Source organism: Bubalus kerabau, chromosome 18 (genome assembly GCF_029407905.1).
Source record: "Bubalus kerabau isolate K-KA32 ecotype Philippines breed swamp buffalo chromosome 18, PCC_UOA_SB_1v2, whole genome shotgun sequence".
NCBI lineage: Eukaryota > Metazoa > Chordata > Mammalia > Artiodactyla > Bovidae > Bubalus > Bubalus kerabau.
In genome coordinates, this window is record NC_073641.1 from 13,611,936 (window position 1) to 13,635,558 (window position 23,623).

General features: G+C 40.4%; 1 protein-coding gene across 13 annotated transcripts in view; it reads right to left on the minus strand.

Annotated features, from left to right (window-relative positions):
* Positions 1-23,623, minus strand: part of PIK3R1 (phosphoinositide-3-kinase regulatory subunit 1) — a 648,380-nt gene that overhangs the window by 352,679 nt on the left and 272,078 nt on the right. The window contains exon 10 of one of the 13 annotated variants that reach the window (XM_055555113.1): positions 15,987-16,061. The exons of 11 other annotated variants lie outside the window; for them this stretch is intronic. The gene's annotated coding sequence lies outside the window, so the exon portion shown is untranslated. Of the gene's footprint in view, positions 1-15,949; positions 16,062-23,623 lie in introns of all 13 variants that reach the window. One more of the 13 variants, XM_055555112.1, reaches the window with a different exon arrangement.

The following is a 23,623-nucleotide window of genomic DNA, read 5'->3' on the forward strand; positions in this document are numbered from 1 at the left end:
ACACAATGCTACAAAAATGCTTCTATCAACATGTTTAAAATATACTGGATGATGAACTTATGTGTTTGTGTTTTCTACTACTGTGTTCTCTATAATTACTTTTAGATTAGGTACTGTGGCTTAGTCATTTCTGTATCCCCAGTGCCAGATAGCATGTTTGCTGCAAAATCAACACAATATTTGGGGATAGGAACACTGAAAAGGTTCTGTGGCATTGGTGACATTTTAAAAAATATTTTAAATTAAATGTTTATTTTGGTTTGTAAGTCAACGTTATTTTTAAATAATATTGATCACCAAAAGTTTCATCTATTAAGTACTACATGACACAGTTTATCTTCACTATTTAGTTTTCTTTTTTTTTATTGTGGTAAAATACATATAAGATGAAATTTACCATATTAATCATTTTTAAGTATAAAATTCAGTGGCCATAGTTGCATTCACAACTCTGTACAACAATCATTATTTTCTCATTTCCAGAACTTTTCTATTGTCCCAAACAGAAATGCTATACCAATTAAACAACAACTTCCTGTTTCTCCTGGCCCTAGCCCCTGACAACCTCTACACTGCTTACTGTTTTGATGGACTCCTCTAGGTACCTCATATAACTGGAATTATACAATATTTGTTCTTTCATGTTTGGTTTATTCACTTTAGCAAAACAGTTTTAAGGTTCATGCATGTTGTAACATGTACCAGAATTTCATTCCTTTTTAAGGCTGAATTATAATCCATTGTATGGATATACCACATTTGGTTTATCTAATTCATCTACTGATAGATATTTGTGTTACTTCCACCTTTTGGCTAATGTGACTAGTACTACTGTACAAGTATCTGTTTGAATTTCTGCTTTCAATACTTTGGGACGTACATATTAGACTGGAATTGATGGATCATAAAGTGACTCTGTGTTTAACTTTTTGAGGAACTACCAAACTGTTTTCCACATTGGCTACAACATGCACATTCCCATCAAAAATGTACAAGGCTTCCAATTCTTAGGAGGCCTCACCACTGCTTGTCAGTTTCCATTTTTAATAATGGCTGTTCTAATGGTATGACTCAGTGGCATGTTGATGGCATGAAAATTTGTTTTTTGCTATATTTATGTTTTAAATTTTGAGAATGAAATTTGAGTGATAAATTCCTATGCTTAAATTTTGAAAAATTATAAACTCACTGTTATTTATAAAATCCACACGTCCCTCAGCTTAGGAATGAAAACGCAAGTGTTAGTCGCTCAGTCGTGTCCAACTCTTTGAGACCCCACAGACTGCAGCCCACCAGGCTCCTCGGTCCGTGGAATTCTCTGGGCAAGAGTACTGGAGTGGGTTGCCATTTCCTTCTCCAGGGGATGTTCCCGACCCTGGGATCAAACCCTGGTCTCCTGGACAGCAAGCAGATTCTTTACCATATGAGCCACCAGCTTAGGTATAGTTTTACAAAAAGTAGAGATACACACATATACATACACACACACATACATATATGTATATACATACACACACATATAAGTAACACATAAGTATATACACATAAGTATACACACAAGTATATACACATATAAGTAACACATATAAGTATATACACATAAGTATACACATAAGTATATACACATATAAGTAACAAGTAGGAGGGAAAATGATTCTCGTTTTCTGTCATTCAGCAATTTCCTGAATTAATAACCTTTACAATGCAGTCTGTAAGTGCTTCTGAAAATATATTTAATTGACAATTGTATGAAGCAGGACTGTTCTAGTAATAATCTCCAGTGACACTTATTCCATATTTTTGCATTAGTTTGAGCTTTTTATGATTTTAAGGATGGAAAAAAGCTTACAGAAAACCACACATATGCAAATAGTGAATATGAAAATATGCACAGAAAATACTGCTTATTTTTATGAATTTTTTATAACACATTAAAGAAAAACCAATATTTTTGCAGTATTAAAGTTCACAATTTCAGCAGTCTATTAAGGCCCCTAGAGGAACATTAGTTACAGCAGGGAACTCCAGCACTTTAGAGAGTTGCCAATGGAAAAAGGTTTCTCTCGCACAGACTTAACTGAGAGAAGCGTTTAACAGGAGGAAATTTTATAAAGTGACTACAGTACTCTCTGAAGGCAATCACACACTCAGAATTGGTTGATTTATAGGAACTTGGCCTTAGTGTCCTAAAGTGAGTCTTTGACAGACAGCAGTATTTTTATGAGACAAAAGGTAGGAAGGTGATCATCCCTGACGTTGTGTGCTAGCACCATATAAGTACCATTGGCAGTTGTAAGATTTTGTGAACCTTGTCATATGGTTACCCAGCAAAATCCTTCTTATTATGACCCTATGAAGTATGCATTGCTGGGTCTAATACCTCCATTTGTGGGCAGCAGACCCTGAGGCCAAGAGTAAGATCTTTTCCTAGTTCACATAGCAAGTCAGCAGATGAGTTGGACAATATGTATTAGTAGAAGATGCATGAGCTTTGGAGAGAGACAGTCAAGTTCAAATCCTGGCTCTGGCACTCTATAGTTGTTTTCTTGGAAGTCTCCTCAAATTCTTTAAGTCTTAGGTTCATGTCTTATAAGATGAGATTAATAATATCTATCTATCTCACTGCACTGTTTCGAGAATAAATATTTAATAATGGGAAAGAGTTTTAGCAAACTCTGGGAGATAGTGAAGAACAGGGAAGCCTGGCATGCTGCAGTCCATGTGGTCACAAAGAGTTGGACACGACTGAGCGACTTAACAACCACCAGTATTCTTGCCTGAGAAATCCCATGGACAGAGGAGCCTGGCATGCTGCAGTCTATGGGATTTCGAAGAACCGGGCACAACTTAATGGCTGAACAACAACAGGAATTATTCTGTTACATTTCTCCCAGCCACGCCCATGTAAGATATCAGTGATCAATCATAGCACACTTTCACACAAAGCTGGGGCAACCTAAGAATCTTTCTCAAGCTAATATGGTGGGCAGCTATACCAGCTGAACAGGGTAGGCAGCAGAGGTGGGACTTCTTTGTCACCCTGGTCCGCAGAGCTGCATTCACTGCTGTTTGCTTTCACACACTCTGTCCCTCGGGAACGTTCTTTATCAGCTTATACGAAAAGTCAAGACATTTTGTAGCTGGGTCCATTTGCTTAGAAAGCCCTCGTCCTCTTTCCCCTCTTCTGTCGATACTAAGCTAATCTATCCCCATCTACCTGTGACACTATCCTTGAGTCTGCAAGAGGCAAACAGAGGAGGAGAGGTTATTTACATGGAGGAGGAGTGTGGGATAAGAAAAAAATATCCAGACCCACATGGGTCTTTGCTATTGTTTTTCCTAATTTTTTGGTTCTATTGACCTTTTTGAGATTTGTCTGGTAATAGTACAGGTATACCTTGTTTTATTGTACTTCACAGATACTGTGGGTTTTTTTTTTAACAAAAATTGAAGGTTTGTTGCAACCCTTTGTTGAGAAAGTCTATTTTTCCAACCATATTTGCTCACTTTGTCTCTGTGCCACATTTTGGTAATTCTTGAAATACTTTAAGCTTTTTCATTATTACTATATCTGTTGTGGTGATCTGTGCTCAGTGATCTTTGATGTTATTTTTATAATTGTTTGGGGACACCAGAAACCTCACTCATATAAGCTAGAAAACTAGCTTAATAAATGTGTGTGTTTTGAGTGCTCCACTAACTGGCTGTTTCCTTATCTTGTTCCCTCTCTTCAGGTCTGCTTAATCTCTGAGACACAACGAAGTTGAAATTGGGCTGATTATTAATCCTACAATAGCCTCTATGTAGTCAAATGAAAGGATAGTCACATGTCTCTCTCACAGGATAGAAATGATTAAGCTTAGTGAGGAAGACATGTCTAAGCTGAGACAGGCCAAAATGTAGGTCTTTTCCACCAAACAGTTAGCCAAGTTGTGAATGCAAAGGAAAAATTCTTGAAGGGAATTAAAAGTGCTATTCATAAAAAAACACATAAAAAAATCAACACATAAAAAAATAAGAAAGTGAACAGTCTTATTGCTGATACAGAGAAAATTTTGGTGCTGGATAGAAGATCAAACCAGCCACAATATTCCCTATGCCAAAGCCTAATCCAGAGCAAGGCCCTAACTCTCTTTAATTAAATGAAGACTGAGAAAGATGAGGCAGCTGCAGAAGAAAAATTTGAAGCTAGCAGAGCTCGGTTCAAGAGATTGAAGGAAAGAAGCCATCTCTATACCATAAAATTGCAAGGTGTGGTAGCAAGTGCTGATGTAGAAGCTGCAGCAAGTTATCCAGAAGCTCCTATTAGAATAATTCATGAAGGTGCTTTCATGAATCAACCATCGATTTTCAATGTAGATGAAACAGCCTTCTATTGGAAAAAGATGCCCTCTAGGACTTTCATAGCTAGAGAGGAGGAGTCAATACCTCGTTTCAATGCTTCAAAAAACAGGCTATCTTTTGTTAGGTGCTAGTGAAGTTGGTGACTTTAAGTTGGAGCCAATAACTTCCCTGGTGGCTCAGATAGTAAAGTGCCTGCCTACAATGCAGACGATCCGGGTTCAATCCCTGGGTCAGGAAGATCTCCTGGAGAAGGAAATGGCAATCCACTCCAGTATTCTTGCCTGGAAAATCCCATGGACGGAGGAACCTGGTAGGCTACAGTCCATGGGGTCACAAAGAGTCAGACATGACTGAGTGACTTTAATTTTACTTTAATGATTATTGGCCATTCTGAAAATTCTAGGGCCTTTAAGAATTATGCTGCATCTACTCTGCCTGTGCTCTATAAATGCAAACACAAAGCCTGGATGACAGCACCTCCGCTGACAGCATAGCTTACTGAATACTTTAAGCCCACTGTCGAGACCTGGTGCTCACAAAAAAGATTCCTTTCAAAATATGACTGCTACTGGCAATGTACCTGGTGACCCAAGAGCTCCGAGGGAGATGTACAAGGAGCATAATACTGTTTTCAGGCCTGCTAACACAACATTCATTTTGCAGCCCAAGGATCAGGGAGTAACTTAGACTTTTAAGTCTTATTATTCACAAAATACGTTTTATAGGGCTATAGCTGCCATAGACAAAAATTCCTCTGATGGATTGGACCAAAGTCAGCTGAAACCTCCTGGAAAGGATTCATCATTCTAGATGCCATTGAGAACACTCATGATTCACAGGAAGAGATCAAAATATCAACATTAACGGGAGTTCGGAAGAAGTTGATTTCTACCCTCACGGATGACTTTGAGAGGTTCAAGACTTCAGTGGAAGAAGTCACTGCAGAGGTGGAAATAACAAGAGAATTAGAAGCGGAGCCTGAAGATGTGACTTCATTGTTTCAATCTCATGATAATACTTATATAGATGACTTTTCTGGAGACGAAATCTACTCCTGGTGAAGATGCTGTGAAGATTATTGAAATCACAACAAAGGATTTAGAACATTACATAAACTTAGCTGATAAAGCAGAGGCAGTGTTTGCAAGAATTGACTCCGATTCTATTAATAAAAGAAGTTCTGCTGTGGGTAAAATGCTATCAAACAGGTTTGTATACTATGGAGAAATGATCCGTGAAAGGAAGAGTCAATTTCTGAGGCAAACTTCAATGTTGTCTATTTTTAAAAACTATCACAGCCACCTCAAACTTCAGCAACCACCACCCTGATCAGCTAGCAACAATCAACATCAAGGTAAGACATTTCACTAGCAAGAAGATTACAACTCAGTGAAGGTTCAGATTATATGGATAGCACTTTTTAGCAATAAAATATTTTTAATTAAGGCATCTGCATTGTTTCTTTAAATAAAAGGCTGTTGACTGCTTAATAGACTACAGTATAATGTAAACATAACTTTTACATGTATTGGGAAACAAAAAAAATTTATGTCTTGCTTTATTGCAATATTTACTTTATTGCACTTGCCTAAAAATCTCTGAGGTATGCCTGTATTCACTGAAGTAGTCACATCCTGCAATCTGAAGGTTAGCTGTTATGTAAGCATTTGTAGAAAGAAAAATAGAGGCACTGCTCTGTTCAAGGTCACCCCATGAGACATAAATGAAAGTGGCAGACAGCTTGAGGTTGTCACCCTTGATGAATCTGAGGTTATAAAAATGAATTCTTGCATTTTAACCTCTGTGTAATTTTTTGAAGTCATCAACTCTTCTTGTATTCTTTAATCTCATGATCAAAAAATGTAGCTTTTCAAAAATATTTCAGGATTGAAATTTCATTTTCCCTGAGTTAAACTGGGAAGAAAGCAGGAATTCTTATTTGCCCTAATGGTAAACAAAGAAAATGTTATTCCTCCAGTCTCTTGGGCTCAAATGTGGCTGAAAGGATTTCACTTCAGTTGGGAAACAAAAGAAGAATAGCTATCCCGTTGGGTTTACCAAATACTTGTTAGCAATTGGCTTAAAAGCTTCCTTTGGAAATCTTCTTGACTTAGAGTCGGTGTTCAGATGGTGAAGAGATTTCTTATTCCACCCTTAAACAGTGCTTGGTCATCGTCAACTTCACAACCCTGCTCTGTCTCCAAGATTCATTTGTCACCAAGACTTGTACTGGGCCACATTTCCTTCAGTGATTCCTTTATAAAACAGATGGAAAATGAATAGAATATTGTTGCAAAGTCTAGACATAACTAATCAGGTCTATTGCCTAATACCAATATGTTAGGGTGTGGAATAGTGGAGACAGAATGTACTATCTTGTAAGCTCTCAATAAGTGGTTATAGATGTGGGCTACTTGAGCTAGTACTGAGGACAACATAGTTCATTTGAGGGTCTCAGTGGACTCACAGTAGCAGAAGACTCTAAAGAGTTCCTCACAATCCTGAGACCATCCACTGGGCTGCAGAACCTAATCTAAGCAGTTTCTTTTTGACTACCATTTGTCTCTTGCTCTGCAAAGAACAAATCAATCTGGGGTAAGTAGGATGTTTTAAAAGCTTCATTTTTGTTTCTTAAATGTCTTTGTGAGTTGAAGGAACATTTAAAAATAAAAACGACATTTGTTTCTCAACAGTCACAGTTCAAAATGGCATGCACAAGTCTCCCTGTGGTCATTTTTAAAACTTGAAAAGCTTTTCATGTTGCCTTTTAAACAGAGAAGCAATTTGAACATGAAGGAAAGCATTTAGCATTCCAAAATAGTGAATGTGAGTGTCAGCCCTCCTGGAGCGCTATCAAGTAACTTTGGTCCACAGGACTGAAGAGTCATTTCTGTGGACACGGCTTACACTAGAAGACCCACTTTACAGATGCGCATTAATTCTCATTATCATTGGAATGGACTCTGGGGAAAATTAGGAGAGACGAATTTATCTTTGGCATTTTCTGTACTGTGGCACAACGGGAAAGAACAGGGCCTTCAGACAGACACAGACTTCCATCCCAGCTCCACCAGTAACCAGCTGAGGGACGCTGGACACTTATTCTAGCCCCTTGAACCTTGATTTCCACAGAGTTAGAGGAATTACGACACCTACTTTGCAATCCTTATGTTCGATAAGATACAGGACATGGAACGATACCAGCATAGGAACGGTACGCAGTGGGTGCTCATTCTTTCCCCCGATCTCCGCCCCCGCCCCTCGCTCGCCTCCCCAGTACTGAGATCTCCACTCATGGCAGCCCTCCCGAGCCTTACGTAGCTGACTGTATTTTAGGGTGGCATTCCCCATTAAAATTTACGTGCACTGTGATTTAATTGTGTCCTCGGGTCCCTGCCGTTTCTGCCAGATAGGCTCACCACTGTGATATCCTTACATACAAGTCAAGGTTTATTAAAATGGGTGCCAGTGGTTAACCTCTTACTCCTCCCAAAATAAGAGTAATATTTAGCCCAGAACCTTCAGAAAAATAATGTCTGAATCCAAAGTCCATAATGTGGGGGTGGGGGGGTTCAGTCAAAGCTGGAGGTTAGTTTAATAATATGTATGTATGGAGACATTTTTCAGTTTTCACCCTTCAGAGCATACCCACAAATACCTCCCTTCTGCTTCAACATACCTAAAAGTAGATGGATAAGACTAGTGACCAAGTGTTGACAATGCATATTCATGAGGTCTCTCTGACCCTAGCCCTTACTTACCCTATACTCTTGAAGTTAGAATACTAAGGCCTCACTCAGAGGTTCAACCCCACCTAGGACTCAGGAACATTCATGATTTCTAGCAAGGCCAGGAAAGGACGTTTCTCTTGACAAGCTCTCAGGCTCTGCACCCTTCTGGCCCAGAAGTTGGCCCTGTTCTGGCCTTATGACGGCTTTCACTGCTGGCCTTTTCCTTGGCTCTTCTATCACCAAGCTCTGCCTTGCTCTTCACTTTCAGGAACTGACTCCCCGTATGGTGTCTCCATGATGACCTCAGATCCTCTCTGCCTGATATTCCAGTTTCTTCAAAGCCATCAATCTGCCTTCCGCCTGGGCCAGCCTGCCCCACTTCCTGTTCTCTTAGGACCTAAGATTCTGTCCCTGGCTTCTACCCTCCTATAAAGAGCACACTGGGTTTGGGAAATTGTTGCATAACCAATGTCTGTGAAACTATAGGCTTGGAAAATACAAATAAATGGTACCCTGTTCTAATAGAAAAATGTACACTGAAGATTGGAAGGCAGCTAATGGTGAAAAGCATTAGCACTGATGTCAGACAGACTTGGGGCTGAATTAGGCACAGCCCTACCGGTCTCAGTGATTTATTTACATTCTCTGCTCTGGGTCCCTCATCTCAAAAATTGGACTAACAATATTTATCTCAGAGAGTTGCTGCAAGGATAAAAATCACAAAATGGATATAAAATCAGTTCAGTCACTCAGTCATGTCTAACTCTTTGCGACCCCATGGACTGCAGCACACTAGGCTTCCCAACTCCCATCACCAACTCCCGGAGCTTGCTCAAACTCATGTCCCTTGAGTTGGTGATGCCATCCAACCATCTCATCTTCTGTCATCCCCTTCTCCTCCCAGATAGCTCAGTTGGTAAAGGATCTGCCTGCAATGCAGGAGACCCTGGTTCAACTCCTGGTTCGGGAAGATCCACTGGAGAAGGGAAAGGCTACCCACTCCAGTATTCTGGCCTGGAGAATTCCATGGTCTGTATAACCCATGCGATTGCAAAGAGCTGGACACGACTGAGCGACTTTCACATGCATATAAAATAATTAGCACAATGCCAGACACAGAGTAAATGCTCAAGAAAACTCAGATAATTTTATAAGCATTATCATAATGACTATTTAATAAGAGGTACGCATGAACACAAGAGAGGAGATTTCTGCCTGTGGACTTCAACTCATCCAAAAATGGAGAGGCAAAGATAATATGGGTTATATTCTTAAATAACCATAGTCTCTGAAGTTTGAGAGAAAAATTGGGAAATGAGTTGTCACACCAACAGACACCTGTGGTACACACAAGGGGGCCTGCTTCCTTAAGACACTTTCTTAAAAATTGGCAAGGCAATAAGATTAGAGCCAGGGATAAAGGTTTTGCTTTGGGATGAACCCAAAACACAGAATAGAACTTTAAGCTATTTAAAAATGGCTGTCAAACATTTTATCTTAATTTTCAGCTGTATTTTGGAAGACCACATCATAAGCTTCCAGAATATAAGTCATTAGGTACTTCTAATCTCAGATATAAAAACTATACATTTTGCCCATGTAGCATTAATCATGTTTTAAATTTCCTATATTTTATGATACATTGCTATCTTGGAGCTTTGCAGATCTAGGGACAGAATTGCTCCTCTCAAGGTTAACTAATTCCTAGAGATGGCTAACAGCTTGCCCATGGGCATGCCTTTCATATACAACCAATGAATCCTGAATCCATACCCCCACCTGCTTCCTTTTACTGGTCCCTGCTCTTGAGGATAGGATCCCTCTGCTCTAAACCACTCCAGGATTCAGGTACCCGATAGGTAGACTCCCCCAATATCTCAGCGTCTGCTTAAATCACTCAAATTACCCAGTCCTAAGCTCAGCTGCTTAGCCTGTTTGCCCATTACTTCTTGCAACCACCACAATAAAGTTTTGTGTCCAACCTTTTCCTCACTCTTCTGCCTCCTAACCAGACTTGGTGTTCCCCAAGTAGCTCTGTGTATTGACATTTGCCCTTTCCTCTTGAGAACTGTGAGTAACAAACTCTTATCTTTTTGGTGGCAGTTGTCTCCTGAGCTGTTGGTCTCACCATCCTTGCATAACGACAAAGTCCCAGGTACATTTTTAAACAACCCAAAGCAAGGGAAATCTGTATTCAGAAGTCTCCAGATTCTGGCTCCATCAGCTTGGTCACTTGTATCTCATGCATAGCTTCAGTTTCCTCCCTTATAAAAGTAAAATAGCAGTTTTCTCTCACAGAGCCATGGGGAAGATTTATACACATGAAAGGTCCATCACTGTTAATGCTTAACTAATGTTTGTCCCTGCATTTGTTCACTCACCAGATCATTCTTTACCATCCACCTGTAACCTATAAACGCTATTCAATTATCACTTAGTTTGTGCTAGTCTATTATGAGTAAATTCTAATGTCTTTCCACATGTCTATAGCTGCTGCTGCTGCTGCTGCTAAGTCGCTTCAGTCGTGTCTGACTCTGTGCGACCCCATAGATGGCAGCCCACCAGGCTACTCCGTCCCTGGGATTCTCCAGGCAAGAACACTGGAGTGGGTTGCCATTTCCTTCTCCAATGCAGAAAAGTGAAAAGTGAAAGTGAAGTCGCTCAGTCGTGTCCGACTCTTAGCGACCCCATGGACCGCAGCCTACCAGGCTTCTCCATCCATGGAATTTTCCAGGCTATAGCTGCTAAGCACCATCATAAAAATCTCACTCTCTTTTCACTGTGTGTGATCTCATTGGGTCTCCTTCCCTTGGGTGCTTTGCTTAATTTCTGCCGCAGCTGCTTGAAAGCAATGCAGGTTTGGAAAAGGCCGGTCTCCCCAGTTCTGCTGGACTCTATCAACCTTATCAAGCAATTCTGTCTGCAAAATGAGAGTCAAAAACCCTTCTGCCAGGCAGCTAAAGAAATCACATTTTTGGCAGATAGTTAGTAAAATAAACATCTGAAAGCTGCAGATCATTTGTATTGCACTCTAAGCATTGTGGATGTTTTATCGCCTACACTCTTCTCATTAGAGAACAGGGGCTGATAAATGCTAAAGTAGAAAGAGAGTTCCTGAAATCAGAGAGCCAATGTCCCCACTGGACTGATATCTCCATGAGGATCAATAGAAAGAAGGAAAATGATCAGAGAAACTGAGTGTGGTAGAGCTTCCCCTTGGGGCCAAGTCTGAGACAGATGGCAAATGAGGCAACCTTAAGGGAGAGAGACAGTCCTGCATTTTTACTTGTATCCTGAGGAACAAGACCAAGGAGAACATGGAGAACTTGCCAAAAATTGTGCAAAAGGAGCTGGTCCCAACCACAGGGTAGAGTCACACTGGGAGATGGTGGCCATGCAGTGCCAAGACCTGCTCATGGCCTCAGAAGTTCTGCCCATGAGTGAGGATCCTCTGTCTACATCATGGCCAATTCCACTGCATTCATGTAGTGGTCATTTGAAATACTGTTTTCAAAGAATTCTAAACTCCAAACAGCCATATGAAAGGGGTTATTATCGATGACAGAATTATTGTGCTTCCATTTCCTGCTTGAAGAGTATGCACAAATATTTTAAAGTGCACAGGTCTGGAAGCAGAGGAGGTTCCATTCCTGGTTTTGCTACTTGCTTTCTGTGTGAACTTGAGCAAGCCGCCTGATTTCTTGATCCCCAGCTTCTTCCTGGAAAATAAATAAAATATAGGGCCTACTCCACTGGGTTGTTGTAAGAGTTAGAGAAGATTTGCATATAAGTCTCTCAGCATGGGGCTTGATGCATAGTAAGTGAAAGTGAAGTGAAAGTCACTCAGTTGTGTATGACTCTTTGCTAATTACAGTCCATGGAATTCTCCAGGCCAGAATACTGGTGTAGGTAGCCTTTTCCTTCTCCAGGGAATCTTCCCGACCCAGGAATTGAACCAGGGTCTCCAGCATTGCAGGCAGATTCTTTATCAATTGAGCTATCAGGGAAGCCCCAATGCATAGTAAGTGCTCAGTAAATATTACTGGTTAATATTTGCCCAGGCTCCTCAGGTTTCTCATATAAGTAAAATTATAGGACTTTTCCTGAGGCTACCCAGACTACCCAGGCCTCTGCTACCCAAGACAAGGCTTTCTCTAAGCATGGGTGTGTCTGTTGACTTGAATGGGAAGGCCGAGGCTGACTAGGAAATTCCCATGATGGTAACAAGTTCTTGCAGAAGTGTTATAGTGTTTAATGTCATTGTTTTAAGATTGCACCATGCTTGATGTTGTTATTGCACACCTCGGGTCATAGTCTACAATTTGCTCATCTGTGGTCAGACTCTTGGACTAACCTAGAGATTTCCGAAGTATTGGATAGATCTCTTGTGTGTCTTGGATAATTAGTACCTAATTAACAATTCAGTGATTATTTTTGAGTTACTATGTACACAGTATAGAATTTCTCCACATACATTCTCTTAAGCTTTTGGATGACAAACTTGAGAACTGAGTGCCTTATTTATTTTAAACTTTTTTGGTTCTTTGTTAAAACAGTCCCCCTATTGTGCATGTCTTGTATGAGAGCTGCTCTCAGTAGCCATGGCTCCAGTCACCATTCAAATCAATATCAACATAAGACATTCCTTTGTCAGTCAGTTCAGTCGCTCAGTCATGTCTAACTCTTTGCGACCCCATCAATCGCAGCACATCAGGCCTCCCTGTCCATCACCAACTCCCAGACCAAACTCATGTCCATCGAGTCGGTGATGCCATCCAGCCATCTCATCCTCTGTCATCCCCTTCTCCTCTTGCCCCCAATCCCTCCCAGCATCAGAGTCTTTTCCAATGAGTCAACTCTTTGCAGGAGGTGGCCAAAGTATTGGAATTTCAGCTTTAGCATCAGTCCTTCCAATGAACACCCAGGGCTGATCTCCTTTAGGATGCACTGGTTGGATCTCCTTACTATCAAAGGGACTCTCAAGAGTCTTCTCCAACACCACAGTTCAAAAGCATCAATTCATTTTGATATTTGGCAAAACTAATACAATTATGTAAAGTTTAAAAATAAAATAAAATTAAAAAAAAATAAAAAATGAAAACTTAAAAACAAAACAAAACAAAAGCATCAATTCTTCAGCCCTCAGCTTTTTTCACAGTCCAACTCTCACATCCATACATGACTACTGGAAAAACCATAGCCTTGACTAGATGGACCTTTGTTGGCAAAGTAATGTCTCTGCTTTTCAATATGCTATCTAGGTTGGTCAAAACTTTCCTTCCAAGGAGTAAGCGTCTTTTAATTTCATGGCTGCAATCACCATCTGCAGTGATTTTGGAGCCCAAAAAGTAAAGTCTGACACTGTTTCCCCATCTATTTCCCATGAAATGATGGGACCAGAGGCCATGATCTTAGTTTTCTGAATGTTGAGCTTTAAGCCAACTTTTTCACTCTCCTCTTTCACTTTCATCAAGAGGCTTTTGAGTTCCTCTTCACTTTCTGCCATAAGGGTGGTATCATTTGTACTAACTTCCAATTAAGTCTCGCCAAGCTGTGCAAATATTAGGAAAAATCAGGTGACATTCTGAATTTAAACAAGACCTGGAACTTAAATCTTCAGTTTATCCAATAATCAAAAGAAAAAGGGTCTAATAAGTACTCATTACTTTTCAAAGTTCTCTTCTTTTCCTGCCTTTTCAGGTTTCCAAAAATCGACAACTTTTGCAATTACTGTAGTACTCACTCTTTATACTTTTTGCTGATGGTAAACACACCCACTACTAATTAGTTTGGGACAGCTGTCTTGTTTGAGTGGCTAAAATACTCCCCCGCCCTCTTGGATATAATTCATTATTTGTCTGTTAATAAGAACTGAGATGGCTGGATGGCATCACCGACTCTATGGATGTGAGTTTGAGTGAACTCCGGGAGTTGGTGATGGACAGGGAGGCTTGGCGCGCTGCAATTCATGGGGTCGCAAAGAGTTGGACACGACTGAGCGACTGAACTGAACTCAACTACTGTCAGGATCTGGACCAGAGCAAAATCAGGGCGTCAGGACATATAAACTAATCCAGGGCCAGGCTCTCATGCTGGAAGGCTAGTTCCATAAGAAAACCGGGCACTGCCAATGCAAAGTGATGAGACAGAAAGGGAACTGGACTTGCCAGGTTTTCATCTATAATGAAGATCTTTGTGTTCAGTGGCCAAGTCATAGCAAATACGATGCAGATGCAGGCATTAACATACTGTGAACACTAGAATGCTGTGTATTATAAGGAGCTACCAACACTGCATTTACTGTTGACATTATTACTTTAATTGAACACTGATAGACAAAAGAACTTGTGACATGATTTAAAAGTTGTGTCTAGATATTCTCAGAATGAAGTAAATTACTATAGTCCTCTGAACTTTTGGGGGGTAATTGAAAAAATATCTTATAATCCCAATTATTTTGGGAAAAAAAGTCAGATCTGTAGAAGAATTGAAAAGCAATTTGAGGAATACCCCTTTAGTCTTCATCAAGATTCCCCAGTTGTTAACATTTTACCACATAGTGCCCACTCTCAGTCTCTTTTTATTTATAATTAAAGGATGTGAAAGTCAATAGTTTATATTATGATATCTCACTTGTAAATATTTCAGCTTATATTTCCTAATACTATGATATTTTTCTAGCTAAATAGTATTATCTCAGAGAAATTGACATTTATTCTGAAATAGACAATGTGCTGTCCATGTTTAAATATCCCCAATTAACCCCACGTTATATTTTATAGCAGTCTTAAAAATCAAGGATCCAAGGATCCAAAATCCAAGGATTTTGTTATCACATTGTATTTGGTTGTTATGTTTCTTTAGTCTCTTTTAACTTAGAAAATGCTCATCAACTCCTGCCTTTTTTGTTTTTCATGACATTGACTTTTTTTTTTAAGCGTCCAGGAGCTATCTTACAGAGTGTCTTGCACTCTGTATTTATTTGATTGAATTCTCAGAACTACACTTCTTTTAAACATTTTTGGCAAAAATACTACATATGGTAGTATTGCATATGTTTTACTATTTCAGACGAGGGACACAAAATATCAGGTTGTCCCTTTACTCGCATCTGTGATAATGCTAAGGTTGGATTTTGCTGAGCTATTTAGTGAATATGCTTAAGAGCCCCGACACCAAGACTTCTGGGTGCTTTCCTTAGCATGCTATCCTTCCACAGCTCCCCACGAGACACATCCCACCTGACCACTCTGGGGACCAGGTTGAGGCTATCCAGGCATGACCGGTAAGGGTATTGATGGAGGAACTTCTCTTTGGAGCCACCCATTTGTATAACGACAGATTTAGCCAATCCACTCAGGAGAAAGCTTCACTGGCATTTTACCACAAAAGGTGCATTTTAAGACTTATCCCCATAATACCTGATTTTTCCCTTAAAGATGGCAGGTCAGGTACCATCTGGTTCTCAGTTCTGGGCATGTCTAGTGGGGCATTGATAAACCCACTGAAACATTATTACCATTTGGTTTTGTCCTTTAAAAGTAAGTCATCAGCAGTTTCAACACCCAGATGACTAAATGGCAGAGACCACAGCTACAGACAAAGATGTGAGTTGATATTCTGGGTGTCACTGAAGCAAACATATAACTCCTTTACTGCCAGTGAGGCAAACACGTCATTCCAACTTCTCTCTGGGAGGTACAGAAGCTTGTCATGTTATGGGTCCCAAAGCTCAGCCTGCATACAACTTTGCCAGACCACTTTTTCCTCTGGAGCCAGTTCCCTTAAAGTTACTCAGGAGGGCAGGGCCAGAGAGTTTATCTCACTGTGCACAATACATTGAAATGAAGGCAAGACAAAGACAACTGATTTACCTACACTTCTGGCAAAAGATGTACAAGTAGAACAAACCATTTCACTCCACTGGAAAGAATTCATCAGAATAGACTTGGACAAATTACGATCTTCAGGTCATATGAATGTGCACTGCAGAAGACAAAAGTTGTGACCTCCTTGGTTCTACTTGACAAACAATAAACAAGCATGGCTGCCTGTCTTTCTTAACATTCCCAGTGCTTTCTTTCTTTTTTTAATTTAATTTTATTTTTTAAACTTTACATAATTGTATTAGTTTTGCCAAATATCAAAATGAATCCGCCACAGGTATACATGTGTTCCCCATCCTGAACCCTCCTCCCTCCTCCCTCCCCATACCCTCCCTCTGGGTCGTCCCAGTGCACCAGCCCCAAGCATCCAGTATCGTGCATCGAACCTGGACTGGCAACTCGTTTCATACATGATATTTTACATGTTTCAATGCCATTCTCCCAAATCTTCCCACCCTCTCCCTCTCCCACAGAGTCCATAAGACTATTCTATACATCAGTGTCTCTTTTGCTGTCTCATACACAGGGTTATTGTTACCATCTTTCTAAATTCCATATATATGCGTTAGTATACTGTATTGGTGTTTTTCTTTCTGGCTTACTTCACTCTGTATAATAGATGAATCCAAAGAAAAGATATAAGGGAGAAGAGGCTGCACGAGCAGTTTCACTGAGTATAGCAATAATCCCTGCACTTTGTAGCTGTATTGGTTTCCTATTATTGCTGTAACATATCACACATTTAGTTGCTTACAATATACATTTATTCTCTGGAGGTCAGAGTATAAATCAATTTCATTGAGCTAAAGCTAAAGTGTCAGTAGAGGTGGTTCATTCTGGAGCCTGTGAGAGTAGAAGCTATTTTCTTGACTCTTTCAGTCTCTAGCAGCCACTTTTATTCCTTGGTTTGGGGCCACTTCCTCCTTCTTCACTGTGCATCATGCCAGTGTTGGTTTCCTTCATATCATCTTCTTCAGTACTCAAATCTCCCTTTGCCTCCCTCTAAAGACACTTTTAATTGCATTTAGCACCCATCCAGATAATCCAAGATAATTCTCCCATCACAATACCCTTAACTTAACCTTGTCTGCAAAGCCCCCTTTGACATTAACTTTGCCAAGTTCATATTCACAGGTTATGGGGATTAGGATGTGGACATCTTTGGGGGCCATTATCCACCCTACCCCAGTAACCTACTACTATATGTACCTTTCACATGCGTCACTGGGTTCTCATGACAACTGTTACTGTAGCTGATTTTGTTATCACTTTCATTTTTAAGTGAGGAAATAGGAACTTGGAGAGGTTAAGTGACTTATGTTCAGGAAACTAGCTCTTCATTCACTGCTCCCTCCTACTAAATAGCAATGAAAGGCAAAAAAAAAAAGTCACGAGAGGTGGGGATTTCAAACGGACTGGCATATCACCCAATGAAAGTCTGGGAAGAAAACCTATATAGACATTTCTCCAAACAAGACAAACATAGCCAACAGGCACATGAAAAGATATTCAGCATCACTAGTGCTTGTACAGCTGTGTGTATGCAGTAATTCCTGTGCATGCTCAGCCAGGTCTGACTCTTTGTAGCTGCAAGTCTCCTCTGTCCATGGAATTTTCCAAGCAAGAATACTGGAGGGGGTTGCCATATCCTATTTCAGGGGATCTTCCGCACCCAGTGATCAAACCCGCGTCTCTCATGTCTCCTGCACTGGCAGGTAGGTTCTTTATCACTGTACTACCTGGGACACTAATTCTTAGAGAAATGCACATCAAAACTACAATGCGGTACCATCTCACACCAGTCAGAATGGCCATCATCAAAAAGTCTACAAATAACAAATGCTGGAGAGGGTTTGGAGAAATAGAAACCCTGCTACACTGTTGGTGGGAACGTAAGTTGATGCAGCCACTGTGGAGAACAGTATGAATGTCCCTTAAAAAATGAAAAATAGAGCTACCATATAATCCAGCGTCCTAGTCCTGGGTATGTAGCTGAAGAAAATCATAATTCAAAAATGTACATATAGCCCAGTGTTCATTGGAGCACTGTTGACAATAGCCAGAACATGGAGCCAACCTAAATGTAAAATAAAAACAGGAATGGGTAAAGAAGATGTGGCACATATATACAATGGAATATCAATCAGCCATACAAAGAACAAAATAATGCCGCTTGCAGCAACATGGACGAACCTAGAGTTTGTCATTGCTGAGTGAAGTAAGCCCGACAGAGAAAGATATGGTGGTGCTTATATGTGGAATCGAAAAAAATGGTACAAATAAACTTATTTACAATTCACAAACAGAGTCACAAATGTAGAAAACAAACTTATGGTTACTAGATGGGAAAGGAGGAGGAGGGATAAACTGGCAGATTGGGACTGACATATACACACTGCTATATACAAAATAGATAACTAATAAGAACCTACTGTATAGCACAGGGAACTCTCCGCAATACTCTGTGATGGCTTATATAGGAAAAGAGTCTAAAAATGAGTGGATATATGTATATGCATAACTGATTCACTTTGTTGTACACCCAAAACTAATACAACATTGGAAATCAACTATACTCCTATAAAAGTTAAAAAAAAAAAAAAAAAAAGGCTGGAGTATTGATCCAGGTCAAGTCAGGGAACAGAATCCGCATGTTAAACAGAAAGAATTGACTCTAAAACATAAACCATATACAGGCAGTCTGTTTCTCCTGGTAACATGGGACTGTAAAGGTTATTGTGCAAGCTACAGCTATAGAAACTGATCTAAATAATCAACGGGAAAGCTATGATTGTTCTATGAACTTTAGAAATTATTGTCAAAACATTAATGTCTTATTGTTGTTGTAAATGTATAAGGAAAGGAAAAACATGCTGAAACTGATATTGTTTCAGTTCAGTTCAGTCGCTCAGTCATGTCCGACTCTTTGCGACCCCATGAATCGCAGCATGCCAGGCCTCCCTGTCCAAAACTAACTCCCGGAGTCCACTCAGACTCACATCCATCGAGTCAGTGATGCCACCCAGCCATCTCATCCTCTGTCGTCCCCTTCTCCTCCTGCCCCCAATCCCTCCCAGCATCAGAGTCTTTTCCAATGAGTCAACTCTTTGCATGAGGTGGCCAAAGTACTGGAGTTTCAGCTTTAGCATCATTCCTTCCAAAGAAATCCCAGGGCTGATCTTCAGGATGGACTGGTTGGATCTCCTTGCAGTCCAAGGGACTCTCAAGAGTCTTCTCCAACACCACAGTTCAAAAGCATCAATTCTTTGGTGCTCAGCTTTCTTCACAGTCCAACTCTCACATCCATACATGACCACTGGAAAAACCATAGCCTTGACTAGATGGACCTTTGTTGGCAAAGTAATGTCTCTGCTTTTGAATATGCTATCTAGGTTGGTCATAACTTTCCTTCCAAGGAGTAAGCGTCTTTTAATTTCATTGCTAAGCACCCTATAATTAAATCCCCATGTTTCTAATGCTTTAAAAGTGTTTTATATCTTTATAAAATGTTTAAAAGAGTAATTTATATAGCACAGGGGAATACATGATAAATGATGAAAAAGAAAATGAAAAAATATGTATATGTAACTGAGTCACTTTGCTGTATAGGAGAAATCAATGCAATATTGTAAATCAACTATGCTTCAATAAAACGAAGAGAGACAAAAAAGAAAAGAAAAGGGGGAAAGTTCACTCAGACAACGATGGAGAAGTAGGCAGGGGTCAGCTCATGCCAGGTCTTACAGGCCACATGTGGTGGCTTTGGGTTGTGTTCACTTAGCTAAGCTGAACAGTGTTTCCTGGAAATCCCTTCGTTGTATGATGCGGGGTTAGCTATACCACAGGAAATATTTTGTGATAGATTCGGAAGGCAGAAGTGAAGCACCAGCCATACTTTTCATGCACTAAAGGTTAGCACAGGGCTTCATGGGCTGTGGTGGATCATGCATGCTATCTTAGATCGATTAGCTCATCTCATTGGTGTAGGGCAGCACTTGGACCTACTGCTGTTCAAACTCTTGCCAGATCCTCTTCTTCCACTTCTTCATGTCCTGGGCCATGAGAAGACAGCTCTATGGCCAAAGCTGAAATTAGAGGTGTGAGAGACAGACATGGGTTCCAGTTTATCCTTGTGGATTCCAATTCATCCTCATGGGTTTCAAGGTCCACCTCCATCTGGACTTTTGATCACCAGCCTTTTGATCTATGATAACTTGAAGTTCAGATCTAGACTCAGAGGCAATGGCCAAGAAAGACTACTCCATCAGCCCACAACTGTGCAAGGACTACTCTTTCTAATTAATCACTTTCTTAAAAAAAAGAGAGAGAGAAGAATTTGAACAAGTGCTTGGTTGTCTTCTTCCAGTCTTATAATTTACCATGCTTATCAAGCATCTTATTTGTGCATCAGCAAATTATCATTCTCATTTCTACATTTGGGTCAGTTCTCAACATTTTACCTCTCATGCTTTCGATGTCATAAAATATCTCCTAGAGTTTCTTTGATGTGAAGTGTCTTGCCAGTGTCTTTTCCTCTCAGACACCTTCATCCTGCAAGCCAAACCCACTTTCCTGATTTATGCTGTAAGTTTGTCTTCTGCCTACACTTCCAGAGTCTCTTGAAGGACAGCGATATCAGTGTTTGGTCAGATGTTTATCCTATAACTCCATTCTGTTCAATTTAAATTCCCCTTCTAATATTATCACTTTTCCTTTTTGTTGCTGCATTTTCATGTTTATTGACCAGTTCCCTTCTTTTTCATCAAATGCCACGTGGCTCTATCACTGTGAGTCTGGGAGACGATGCAACCGCATGCTTTGCTGTTTGTGTGTGGGAAGGGAGCAACAGATGCAGAGTGACCAATCAAATGGATTTAGAAAGAAATAATGTGCTTGGTCACCTAACCCTAACCAATCACCAATCATGGTGCACATCTGTTATTTACATAACGATTTGTGGACTAAAGAGCTGGCAACAAAGTCTGTATGTTATGCAATTGCTCTCAGTTAATATGCTATTAATATAGCAACTAAAATTTGGCTGTTGTTGGGAAATTGGAATAATTTAACTATATTGCAGTAATTGAATCTCATATCTATTGTAACTGTGCAAAGCAAGAACTCCCTGCGCCAGACAAGCAGAGAGGCAAGACTTGAATAGTGGCACACTGTACAAGCGGTAACAGCAGGGCAGCTATTACCGCAGATGAGGAATAAAGGGAAATATTCAAGTTTAGAGCCTGGAAGGAGCCCATGGGAACTAAAAGGCATCCTTGAGGATAACTCAACTGCCACTCTGAGTAAAGAAATGATACTACAAAGACACAGACCAGAACAAGTAGCAGCGAAGAAACAGCAGTTTCCCTTCTCTCTCCCGCAGATTGCAAGTAAATTGAGACTGGACTTCTTATTTCTAGTCTCTTGCTCCTTCTTCTCTACTGAGTCACCCTCTAAACCTAACCCAGATGACTTTCTACAAGTATCAGGGATAAGCCCAGAAAGGGTTAATGTCTGCAAGCCAGTTCCTCTGTCTGTTCTCTCCTTCTTCTCCAGGCAGTTCATCTGGATGAGGTCTTTGATGCCAGGGAGCCTCTGAAGTCTCCCCAAGTCTATGTAAATCTGGCCAGCTCATTTACACTGATAATTTACTTTAAAAGATTGTTAGGGCTTGCCTCAACTGTCACTTTTTTTTTAAATACATGTATTGAACAGAGTTCCTTTTCTTGGCCTTCCTGAAAGGAAGACCTCTATACTTTAATATTTTTACTTATACTTTTAAGTATTCACATATTTTGGATGACTGATACTTGGTATTGAATACAATAACTATGAATCATGTATATTTGTGTGTGTGTGTGTGTGTGTGTGTGTGTGTGTGTGCTCAGTCGTGTCTGACTCTTCGAGATCCCATGGACTGTAGCCCTCCAGGCTGCTCTGTTCATGGGGTTTCCCAGACAAGATACTGGAGTGGATTGCCATTTCCTTCTCCAAAAGATCTTCCTGACCCAGGGATTGAACCCACATCTCTTGAGTCTCTGGCATTGGCAGGCAGGTTCTTGACTACTGCACCACCTTTTGAAACTCTATTAATTTTTAATAGAATTAAATCAGCCTAGTTCTTAATGTGCTATTATCACTTGAGAGGATGTTTGTTCTCAAAGGGCATATTTTCTGTTAGACAAATGTCCATACCCTAAGCAGAAACAACTCATGGGATCTCTAGTCATAGTATGATGTTTTACATCCATTAGTCTAGCCCTATTCTGAGCATCAAGGAAAGAGTTAGGGGTAACCAAGTCAACGCGATAGTCTTGACTCTAAGCTTCAGATTGTCCCAAAAGCATCTGGACAAATTCCAAACAAAAAGAGAAGATGGTGATGATAATTGCAGAAAGAAGAAGAAGAAAAAAAGTATTTAGCAAAATTTTCTCTCTGTTCCCATGGGCAAAGAAAACCACAGGCTAACTTTCCCAACAATTCAAAACCCATGGCTTTACAGTATCTGGAGACACTGCCAGGGTGTCTCCTAGAGGCAGCAGCAGAAGCCAGGTGTTGGTCCTCATTTTATTGCTGTCTTCTGTCTACTCCTAGATGATACAGAGTTAGTCTTTTCCATGAGCTCCTCGTGAATCTGCAAACATCATGCCTGGAAGCTGCATGTCAACATGCATGGGTTTTGCTGTATTCTATTCCTTTGGATATTGCAAAGCTTTCAGTCTGTCTGATGGAGCCCACCCCATGCATGACATAGAAATCCCACATGTGCTCTGCATTTATCAACATTTCAGGGGCATTTTTGTCAATATTGATGTCCCTGCAATCAGAATGATTGTAGCACAAAGCTTGTTCCTCAATTGATGGATCAGGCTTTCGCTGCCCTAGACCTGAAGAGAAAGAACAGATCCGCCTCCTGAACATTTGGGTCCTGAATAGATGCTGCTGCTGTCCATTCCATTAGGTCAGGTGTAAGGAGCAGAGAATGAAACAGTTTGCTAAGTAGGATTTTAAGGAAGAGATTCTCATACCCACTGACAACAGTGAAAATTCAGAGAAGGCATCGTGACAGAATCTCAGTTTCCCACTTCTCCCCCTGGAACGGTGACCACTCTTCACTGTTCTGATGGCATTTTATAGTTGCCACGTGCTTTCCAGTTTTTCACACTAATGCTGAATGCTGCTACACACTCTTCCCATCATGATCACTCTCTTAACAGTGAAAAGGCTGGGTTTTTAGAACAGGCAAGAATCTGAGGCAATTTCATCTGGTTCTGCATCTGAATAATCTCTTGGATAGAAGTGGCCGGAGTAAAACCTAACTCCTTGTTTCCTAACCAAGGTTCCCTCAAACACGCTTTCTCTAAGGAACCTTCCTTCTCTATGCTAACTTGTTTTCTTCTTAATTACATACAGGAGTTATTCACTCATTCTGTTATCTGTGCAGGGTTGAATCCTCACTGTGATCTGGGGGCCCGTAGGGCAAAAATTATACTTAACATTTCTTTACATGTCTCCTGCATAGTCCTGGGCATGCAGCCGATCCTCTAGGAGTTCTTGTTGACAAGTGATGGATTGCTGGCTTTCTCGAAATGCCAGTAATTTTCTCTCAGTTCCCATCATTAAGTTCCCATACTCTACTCTATTTTTATAGTTACTTCATATATT